Here is an 11,848-nt window from a genome sequence, read left to right on the forward strand (position 1 = left end):
AGATAGTCATCACAAATCATCTTTTCTTTACCTACAAAAATTAACTTGATTTTTAAAATTTAAGAGAGCTGAATCTGTAAATATTACAATTTTACCTTCCCTCCATATTCTGTATGTTCTCATCAATACAAAGCCTTTGACTCTGTGGCTTATGCTGTTGTAATGGTCTTGATCATGCTAACGCACTTATGGCAACCTGAAACCTCAGCTTCCATGTTGAGATTTCACAGTGTATGTCGCGGAGAAGATAAATGGAACATAGTCCCTGAAACCTAGTTTATAGGATGCCATAATTACCTGATCCTTTCAGACATGGAGAAAACTTAAGTAATAAATGGAAACTATTGCATTACTACTAAAGGACCATGAAGTCAAATGAGACGATAATCACTGGATAGTGAATTACTTAATTTCAATCATTGTAATTGGCTTTATTTTAGATCTTTGTAAGTTAGTGGAACCATAGGAGACTCTTAATGGCTTGAGAAAAGAAAGGAAGCATGGAGATAAAATTACAGCTCTCCAGCCCCCATTAAGGAGTAGTCCACATGACTTTCCTTCACTAGATCGAGCTCTGAGATCAGGGACTGTGAGCTGTTTATGACAGAGGTGGGTGGGATGCGCGGTGGCCCCCTAAGTGTGCATGCTCAGTCACCTGTAGGCCGTACACTCTGAAAAATTATAGTCTCACCACTTAACTTGCAAGATGATTTGGGGCTTGTGACACAACAAGAAATATATATATATGGTCTTTGCCCTGTTCTTGACACACAGCTTCTAAAACCTTTAGGATCTCAGAAGTGATTAGAATGTCTTCTGCATGCTAATGAGATAACTGGTGGTTGGGTCTCCTAGCTGGCTTCAGACTAGGGGCTGGTTGCCATAGGAACCTCTCCTTGGAGAGGAGAAGGATTGTAGATAGAGTCATTCACCAATGACTCTTAATCAGTCTTGTTTACGCAATAAAATCACACACACATGCAAACCCTGTACAACAAGGTTCAGAGCGATTCTGGGTTGGTGAACACATGGAGGTGCTGGGAAGGTGCTGTGCCCAGAGAGCGCAGCAGCTCTGCACCCCCTCCCTCCCATACCTGGTCCTATGTGTCTCTTCCATTTGGCTGGTTCTGAGTTGTATTTTTTAAATAATAAATCAGTAATAACAAGTGTACTGTTTTCCTGAGTTCTGTGAGCCATTCTAGAAAATTATTGAACCTGGTGAGGGGGTAATGGTTTTTATAGCCAAAATTTTACCCAATTTATAATTGGTTGGTCAGAAATAAGAGAGGCCCAGAACTTGCTATTGGCATCTGAAGCGGGGTCAACCTTGAGGGGCCTTTAGCTTGTGGGATCTGATGGTAACTTCAGGTAGACGATGTAAGAACTGGATTGAATTGTGGGACACCAGCAGGTGTCTGGAGACTCAGCGAATTGATTGATGTAAGAAAAACCCCACATATTGGGTGTGAGAGGTGTGGTGATGAAAAACAGTCATAGGGCTGGAGCGGGGAATCCATACAAAGCTCTCCCTTTGTAAGCCCCCTGAGAACCCCAGATTTATGGAACAAGCCTACAGAACCAGTCTGTTTGTTTACATCCTGCCTTGTCTTTTGCTATGTGTCCCTGGACTCATCACTTACATGCCCCATGACTAGAACGTGCAGAGAGACTTTGCATAGCTACATGAAGTAGAACCAGGTCTGTATTTATTAATGATTTAGGGCTTAAGATTTTGTCATTCCTTTGGATCTGCAAACACGCTTTTCTCCTGGAATTTCCTGGATGAATGATGGAAACCTATTTAATTGATAATGTGGCATTGCATTGCCTAGTGCTGAAACCTGGGGCTGCTGAAGACACAGCTGACCTTCTGAATGCTCCCAGGTGCCAGCAGCGCTCTGCCCATGACTGTGCCAGCTGCCCCCACTGCACAGGGAATCCAGCCCCTAGCCCACTGCCCACACAGACCCTCCTGGCATGGAACATCTCTGCCTGGGGAAGGGAAAGTGCTCTCTTCCTGTCCTCACCCCAAATAGTGGGTTACCAAATATTTGATCTTTGCAATTTGATATGTTAGAAATAGTATCTCAGTATAGTTTTCACATGCATTCATGTTATAATCAACAAAATCGAGCATTTTTTTCATATGTTAAAGAGCCATTTCTGTTTCCTTGTTCATGACTGTTGTAAACAAAAAAGTGACTGAGGCAGGTCTCCATCAATTTGAGGTTTATTTAGTCAAGGTTGAGAAGGAGCCCAGGAAAAACACAAATCACAGGAGCATCCGTGTTCTGTGCTTTCTCCAAAGATGGTTTGGAGAACTTCAGTATTTAAAGAGGAAAGAGCAAGCAGGAGGGCAATTCTCTAAAAGGAGAGAAGGTAGGCAATGAGGCAAGTGGTTACATCCGTGTGAGGCTCTGATGAGTGCTCAGTGAATCTGCACTTCACAAGTGAAAGGAAGGGGTAGAGGAAAAAGTCAGTTTTGCATTTGTCTTGAGGTAGACACAGGAATGATTTCTGTTCTTGTGTTTCTTCTGTACCTGAGAAAGTAAGCTGGTAATTGGCATTGTCAGGGTGAGATTTAACAGAACTCAGTTTTAGGGCTAGCTTGTAGGAGGTCTAGTGCTGAAACCTGGGGGAGCTGAAGACACAGCTGACCCCCTGAATGCTCCCAGGTGCCAGCAGGGTTCTGCCCACACAGACCCTCCTGGTGTGGACCAGCTCTGCCTGGAGGAGGGAAAGTGTCTTCTTCCTTTCCTCACCCCGAATACTGGGTTATACCTCCTGAAGCAGGTAGAGCCCACTAGGGAGATTTGTGACCTTCTTTGCTTACAGAAATCTGGCTTATGGATGAGGCTGTGACACAGGGTTGGGAAATGACAGCTCTCTGCTTGGGAACAAAAGGAAGGCAGCTTGCACGACTCAGTTCCCACTTTTGGCACAGTGAGTTTGGGGTCCCAAGAGTCTATTTTCTTTCACACTATCCTTTACTTCTGCCTATTTTTCTGTTGGCTTATCGATTTCTATTGATTTTTAGGAACACTACATGGAGCTATTTAAAGTATAGTTCTTTGTTTGAAAGACAAGCTTAAAATATTTTCCAGAGTTTCACATTTCTCATTGCAACAATTTTATGTTTCTCGTCTTCTCAATCTTCTTGTGGGGTGTGTGTGTATGTGTGTGTGTGTGTGTGTTGCTTTGTTTTTCTCCTTAGAATTGTTTTCTTGTTTTCTGGGTCTGTCTTGTTTTCTGTTTTGTTTTGTTTCTGGAGTTGAGGTCATATTTTAAAAGAGTTATTTTCTTCTGGGAGTTATCAAGCTCAGGTCTGGTGCTGGGAAGTCCTGAATTTCACTGGTTCTGTAAGGCAGAGGGTTCTTATGCTGTTCATCTGCAGCTTGTTTCTCAGCAAGCCTTCAACCTGGGAATGATTTAGCCCACCGGTGCTCCTCCCTACTGATCCTCTGAAGGTCAGGTGGATTTAGTATAATCTCACTGGTCAACACCGAACTTCTTCCTGCTGTGGTCCTAGGAGCGTGAAACACCAAGCACTTTCTGGGATTTACTAGCATCCCACCCTTGTCTTGGGCTCCTTGTTAAGTCTCTCAAAAGAGCTTGAGGCTTGCAAGTCAGCAGCTACCTGCCCAGGAGTGACTGGTAGCTGATAGCTGGAATCTAGGATGGAGGGATCTGGAGTCAGGCTCCATGTTAAATTTATAGATTAATTAGGTAGAATAACAGCTTTATAAATTACTTCTTTCTCTCCAAGAACATAATCTGTGTTTCATTTGTTTAAATCTCCACTTTTTAATCTGCTGGGCACATTTAGAGTTTTCTCCTATAGTTCTTGCGTATCTGTTGTTAATGTCTAAGTATTTTATTTATTCCTGTGTATCCCTAAGCAAGTTGACCCCTAAGTGTTTTATTATCTTTGTAGATATTATAAATGAATTTTCTAGAATATTGTATTATTATTACTTTAATTCTTATTTGTAAAGGACTTTCAGTTGATTTGAGGGTGTTTCAAGGGTACACTATTAATTTATTTGCAAATAATATGCAAAGTTGAGTAATATCAAATGACAGTAGATATGCTTGTCTTGATTCTGATGTTAATGAGATTGCTTCTAGTTTTTCCATTATACACAATGCTTAATAGGTAGATATTATCAACTTTTAAATGTTCTTAATATTCATGTATTAAGATTCTTTATTTAAATTGGCTGGGCATGGTGGCTCATGCCTGTAATCCAAGCACTTTGGAGGCCAAGGCGGACGGATCATTTGAGGTTGGGAGTTCAAGACCAGCCTGACCAACATGGTGAAACCCCGTCTTATATTAAAAAAAAATTTAACATGAAACTCTAAAAATTATTTTTCTTTTAAATTTAACATAAGTATGTGATAAATCTTATTCATACATTTAAAAATGGAAATATATTGATATCCTACAAATAAAGCCTACTTGTTCCTGGTATATTATTTTCAAAATGTGTTTTAGAATTCTGTTTGTTAAGACTATACTTTCAGGGATCATTCCTATAGTTTGTTCAAGAATTTTTTTGTTAGTGTTTCATTTAGGAATTTTTTATCTGTAATTTTATGTGTGTGTGTTTTCTTATTAGATGTACAGTTTATTATTTTCCTCATTTCATAAAGAATTTAAAGAGTATACTTTTAAATATTCTGAAACAGTTTGAATAGCATTAGAATCATTAGTTTTCTAAAGATTTTGGTAGTATCTCTTCTCTGAATCTGTATCTGTTATGATATGTTAATGATATTTTAGGGGTGTGTGTGTGTGTGTGTGTGTGTGTGTGTGTAGTGGGGAGAAGGGTTGGTTAGATTAATGACAACCATCTTACCTCTTCTAAGTATCTAATCATGCAATTTATATTTTCCTATTATTATTTCTTTGTGCTGTTCAGAATATATTTTGCGCTGCTAAATATTCCTTTACTTCTGTTATTCAACTTACGAGCTTTAAACAATATTTTTGGACATCAATTTTTTAAATGAAATTAGCATATTTTCATTGCCTCCCATATTTCCTTCCTCTACATCTTTAAAACATTGATTTGGGACATTTATATTTAGCTGATAGTCTCTAATTCTTATATTTGTTTCAGTCTGGTATATTCCATTAATTCAATTCAGGGCTTATTTTTTCATTTGTAAGTGGGCTAATATCATGCTATGGTCTTTCAAGATGAGTGTATGAGGACGATATTATCTACCTCTTTTTAATATTATCAAATGTTTTTTCTCTTGCTTTCATGTTTGAATGAGAGTTCAGATGGGTATAAAAATAGGGGAGTCTTGTCTTCCTTTTCAGTCACTTTGCTCAGCTCTGCTCATGTTCCGCTGAATTCTGCTGTGGAGACTATTTTCCCTTTAGAGTATCTTAATGGTTTTGCCTGGTTGCCCCAAAATCTCTTATTTTTGATGTTCAGAAACATTACTACAATATGTCTTGCTGTAGAATTCTTGGTGTAATTTTTCCTGGAATCGAATATTTTCTTTAAATCTGTAGATTCATGTCTATTTATTTCATGAGAGTTTTATTGATTTGTAAACTTTCTATAACTTTCTGGTTCATTACATTGGACTTATTTTGAATGAGGATGTGGGAGGATTCAATTATGCATGTTTTGAGTCTGCTTTGCTCCTCTTCTTTCTATTTATTTTTCTGTATTTAGTCATTTATTTCTGTTCTGTGTGGTTCACCTTAATCATCTTCATCTTTGTGTGTGTGTGTGTGTGGTGTTTATACTCTAGTGCTCACCGATTTCAGTTTTGCCTTCATTTCTATGATCCGTTTTTGCTTCCAATTTTTCCCCTTTTTTGCTTCTAATTATTCTACCAACTCTTATTTCATCGTCCTTTGTAGTTTTGCAATTTCTTTTCTGACTTTTTGCATCTTGTCTTTTTGATATCATTTTTACAAAAGGGGATTTTTTCAGATTTTAAGAAATTCATTACAAAAAGCTGATCAAATTCTTATGTGCTTCAATCACTATATTCAGCCCTTTTTTTTTCTGTTGAGTGCTACTTGTCATTCTTATATTCCAGGTCCGGTTCTCTTTTTTTTTATCTTCAAAAGTTTTATAGGTCTTGTGGTGGGCTTTTTTTTTTTTTTTTGAGAATTCATATTTGAATAAGTCATGTTCAAAAGGGAAAAAAACAGCCCTCACAGCAGCATGAAACAGACCATGAGAAAAGAGTGGAGCAAAACGCTTGAGAAAGGAGAAAATGTTCCCAGACTACATACCAATCTAAACTTTCATTCAAATATGAAAGCAAACACCGTAGACACTGCAAAATCATGGGCAAACTAGTCCCAGAACATGTGTGAAAGGTGGAGGTCAGCCACTTGTTCCAAGCTGGCATGAATTTTCTTATGATGCAAATATAGATGTTCTCTCTTTAACCTTTCTTTAATTCTGCATAGCCAACAAAGATAAGCAGTTACGTAGTGTCCGGAATGAACACCTCTCTCCTTCTCTCACATCAGGCCAAACAGGTAGATGTTCCTGCAAATATAACTCGACTATGGGATTTTTCGTGCAGCCTAATCTTTCTCTACTTCTTGGAGCCAGAAGTGTGTCTAAAAGAATATCCTATTCTCATTTTTGCATCCGTGAGACTTTGAGTTCTTACCATTGCATATACCCCTCCTCTAGGGTGGCAACGTTGCCAGGTTGTTTTGGGATCTACGGCACACTGTGCTATTGTCACATCTTGTCATACTTCTAAACCATCTCCATATTTTTTGCATTATTTTTCAGGGATTCAAAAGTTTTCAGGTTTTTCAAAGAAAGTTTCTTCTTTTATTTTTGTTTTTTTAGTTGTTTTCAAGTAAATAACAAAACTCATTAGAATGTCTTAAGCATCATTGGAGTATATAATTCTTTGGTACTATTAAATTTTAAAATCTATGTGTAGAAAATAAAGATAAATTTCATTTCTATAAAAGACAGGAAAACTTATAATTAAGTTCCACAAGGGACAGTTAATTAAAATGTTATTTTGACACTAGCTCTTTCAAATTCTGTCACCGGTCTCTCTTCTCAGCAAAAGGTACATTTTTAAGTAAGTTCACTTTTCTCAAAGGCCTCATTAAGTGAGCTGACTTCTGGACACAAAGATAAGCCCAAATATTTGGTCGTGATGTTCTGTGTCCTGACTCCAATAAATTTAACCTAATTCCCAGAGATGTTGCCAAGGCAATTTCCCATTACCATCTATATGAGAATAGCTGATGGCTCCCAGGAAAACTAGATGATTTTGCAATATGAATCTTTTTATTGATATACTGAAACTTTATCATTGGGAAAATGCATTCAGGAACTTTTAAATAAACTATGAATAAGTCTAATCTTTGTTTTGACATTTGATGGGAGGTTGATGAAAAGACAATGGATGTGGGATAAGGATTTCCAACTAAAGTTGTTTTGAATGCTAAGACGGACAACCTCTCCACCACAAAATATTACACTCCTATTTTAGAGACAGTAAAAATTACTTATTATATCTTGCTCTAAATGTTAACTACTACCTTCAACCGGTGTGGAAATAATTCTTGACCTTCTTGGCCATTAGCCTTTTAGACTTAAACCTTATAATATGTACAACTTGACAAATTTAAAATTAATTTACTTTCAAGCAAAAGGGGCATTTATTTCAAGCAATAAATGAAAATTTATTTAGTTCATCAATTATGCAGATAAAATGCAAATGGACATAGTATGGTCCCATCAGTTGACTTACTACTGAACACTCCGACATCTGAAAAATAAATGGCTAGAAGATGTACAGGTAGGACGTATAGAAAGAGCAAATTGGTAGAAGGCCATGCCCTGGCACTCCATCTGCATGCTACTTTATTGTCATGCTGTTTATCTGGTGTTGACAGAGTCCATCACAACATAGTTTTTTTAATAGGTGTTTCATCACTTGTTTGCTTGTTTTTTTGTTTTTGTTTTTGCTTTGTGTAAATATATTTAAGCCACATCAAATGCAAATTTGTCTAATTATTGAGCTTCTTTGGTCCAAATAGCTAAGTAGTAACTTCAGATCTCAACCACTTCAGTGTGGTCAGTAAGTCTTTCCTTTTTGGCCAAAAAGTAGCATTTATCTGTATCTATCTCTATCTCTATACCTGTATGTTTAGAGTCTTGAAGGGCCAATTTGACTGGACTTATAAGTTGAGGTCATGTGCGTAAGTTCTCAGTATTCAGGCCCTTAATCCATATTTAAGTTTCTATTGTATGGTTTGCTCCTGAAGAAGCTTTGGGTCATGCTATGCTGGCTTCTCTCCACTGCTGTGTGTATTCTTCACATGTGTTTGGGCCTTGTGCATTTTCTTACTCTATTTTTAGATAACAAATTATAGGAATTAAGGTAGGTATTAAGCAAATTCCTTTACTCTTTCTTTCATTTAACAAATCCTTCTTTAAAGCTGGGCCCTGAATTAGGTCCTGGCGGTCCATCAGGAAGCCAGAATGGAGAAGGGCCTGTTTTTGTCATTCTTTTGTGAAGACTTGACTGCAGGGGGTCTGATCATTTTGGTCCTTAAGGGAATGAAGGTAATGAGGCCAATGTTATGATATATCCAGGAGTTACTCTCCTTCTCCTGATTTTTGACCAAGTTCTTTTGAAGATGTTCTGGCTTACAGAGTTGCTGTTGCTCAGAATTAAATAACTTTTAAGATAAAACCTGTCATGAATCCCACCCATTTTGCTCCTAGGAAACATGCAAGGAGGATTCCATAGGACACTGAATACTTTTTTTTGGAATATCGATATCTAACAGTTTAGCCAAATGTTTTTCTGAAAGTATTTTCTTGTTTAAAAAGTGAACACAATTTTTTTCATAGAAGGAAGAAGAGGGAAAAACATAATTTTCAGAAAGTGGATTGACGTAGAGATAAAAATTACCAAGAAAAGTGGCTTTAAAAAAAAAATCAAAGTGAGGAAACACAGATTTTAGATCAACTACAGTGTTAAATGGGTAAAGTACCTTCTTTTGGAACATATGGCATATTGGCATATTTAATCTTTAGGTAGTTACAATTTCACTTATTTGCTTTTTATTAAGTTGTTTCTTTAATTTAAATAGTAGAATGTTATGGTAAAAAAATTTCAAACATTGTACAAGCATCTGTGTCAAAATGCTTGTCTCCCTCCCACATCAGGTCACCAGCTTCCCAGGCTTCCTCCTCATATGCGAACAATCTCTTCAGCTTTTCGTGTTTATTTCTGAATACACTCTGAGTATACACAAGTCCAGATCTACCTTTTTACATTCATTTGGGAGAATACGGATACATACTAATCTTAACCTTGCTTTTTCCACTTGACAATATTTCCTGGAGATTATGTCATATAACATAAAGTTACAGACTGATCAAATTTTTATAGCTCTTTTACTTTTTTTCAAATGCAATGTCAAATAATATTTGTTTCCAACTCTATCTGCAATGAGCTAAATTTCCGTAAGCTCTACAAATAGCCTGTTCACTCAGCAGGGGAGGGGCAGGGTGTTCTTGTCACATGGCCGAGCTACTAAGGAACCACCAGGTGACAGAGTTGTCAGGGCTTTTCATTATTATCTTCAGAGAGTCACCATATGTCTGGGTGACATCCAATCAAAGCTTTCTTTTCCTTATTTAAAAGACAAAGAGGCATTCTTTTTTCTAATACATGTATTCAGACTACACTATCAAAAAGAGAAAGCAGAATTTCTCAACAGAGCAAGAAATTAGCAAATGTTTCATATTCTTTAGTAGTACAGAAGTACAGAATAATTTTTGAAAGTGATGCAGAGATCTCTTTGTATAGCCAATGGTCATAATCTGTTAGTCTCCATACTCCCAAGAGAAAAGATAACCCTTCTGATGGTCCCTAGGCTTTTAGACTTCTTTCAAGTTCCAAAAGCCTTCAAGAGCAAAGTTAAATTGCTGGATCAAAGTATATTTGGAATTTAGTTTTGAAAGATACTTATAAATTTCTCTCCTAAAACATTGTAGTGATTTACATTCCAACTAAAAATATATGTAAGATTTTGTTTCTCTACTTTGGGCCTCAGAGTGTATCTTTTTAAAGTATTTTCATTTTTTTTCAGTTTTATTGAAGTTTAAACGAAATAAAAAAGCCTGTGCATATTTAATGTTACAGTTACTTGAGTTTAGACATCTATATTCACCTGTGACACCATTACTACAATCAAGGTAATGAATATATCCATCACCTCCAAAAGTTTCCTTTTAACTTGGTTATTCTTTTTTCTATGGTAAGAACACTAAATATGAGATCTTCCCTTTTAAACAATCTTTTAATGCACTTCATAGTACCATTAACTATAGGAACTATGTTGTAAAGCAGATCTCTGTAACTTATTCACCTGGTATAACTGTATATATTATTTACTTTTTATGATATATATGCAGTTTTAATATGGAAAAATGAGGGTGATATATTAAGTAAACATATTCTTTAATGTCTTCCATTATCTGGTTTAATGTCTTTTAAAACTTTTTTTTAACTGACAAAAATTATATATATGTATATATATATACACACACACACACACACACACATATATATTTATTGTGTACAACATCTTGTGAAGTATGTATACACTATGGAATGGCTACATTGACCTAATTAACATATGCATTATCTCTCATACTTGTCATCTTTTTGTGGTGAGAGCACTCAAAATCTACTTTCTTAGCAGTTTTCAGGAATGCAGTACTGTGTTTATAACTGTAACTTTACACACATTGAACAGCAGCTCTCCATTTGCCCCTCCCCACCCACCCCTGGTGACCACCATGCTATTTTCTGCTATAGGTTTGATTACTGCAGGTCCCTCATACAAGAGGAATCATGCAATATTTGTTCTTATCTGATTGATTTATTTTACTTAGCATGATGTCTTCTAGGTCTGTTTAGTTTTTATTTTTATTTTTTAGAATTTTTACTTATATTATTAAGATACATAATAGCTGTACATATTCGAATCTATTGGTGTTGCTGCAAATGGCAGGATTTATTTCTTTTCTAAGGCTGAATAATATTTCATTGTATGTATATATCACACTTTATCCATTCATCTGTTAATAGATATTTAGATTATTTCCATATGGCTATTGTGAATAATAATACATGAACATTTATGCCAACCTTATAGGTTAAATTGGTGACTCAGTGTTGTTTAATTTTTCTTTCCTAAATGGCCTCTTCAAATGCTTTTGGACCATTTGTATTTATTTTTTGTGTGAACTCTTCTCTTGTCTCCTTTTAAATTGAATTGCTGATTTTTTCTTCATGATTTGTAAGTTCTATGTATTAAAAAATATGTCTTCAGATATATTGCAAACATTTTTTTCTTTTGGAGACAAGGTCTTGCTGTATTGCCCAGGCTGGAGTTCAGTGACACAATCATGGCTCACTGCAGCCTCAACCTCTCAGGCTCAGTTAATCCTCCTACCTTAGCTTCCCAAGTAGGTGGGATTACAGGCATGTGCCCCACATCCTGATAAATTTTTAAAAATTTTTTTGTAGGAAAGGATCTTGCTATGTTGCCTAGGCTGGTGTTGATCTCCTGGGCTCAAGCGTTCCTCCTGACTCGGCCTCCCAAAGTGCTGAGATTCTAGGCACGGGCCACTGTGCCCAGCCTGAAAGCAGTTTTTCTGTTGATTGTTTTCCTTTTAAGCTAAAATTTTTGTACTCAAAATTATCAATTGCTGTATATATGGTTTCTGAATTTTATGTTTGGCATAGAAGGGTCTTCCTGTCTTCAAGGTCACGAAAATAATTTTCCCTCATTATCTAGCAGGTTTTT

This window comes from Aotus nancymaae, unplaced genomic scaffold, assembly GCF_030222135.1.
Source record: "Aotus nancymaae isolate 86718 unplaced genomic scaffold, 86718_ANA_hifiasm-v0.15.2.pri h1tg000036l, whole genome shotgun sequence".
NCBI lineage: Eukaryota > Metazoa > Chordata > Mammalia > Primates > Aotidae > Aotus > Aotus nancymaae.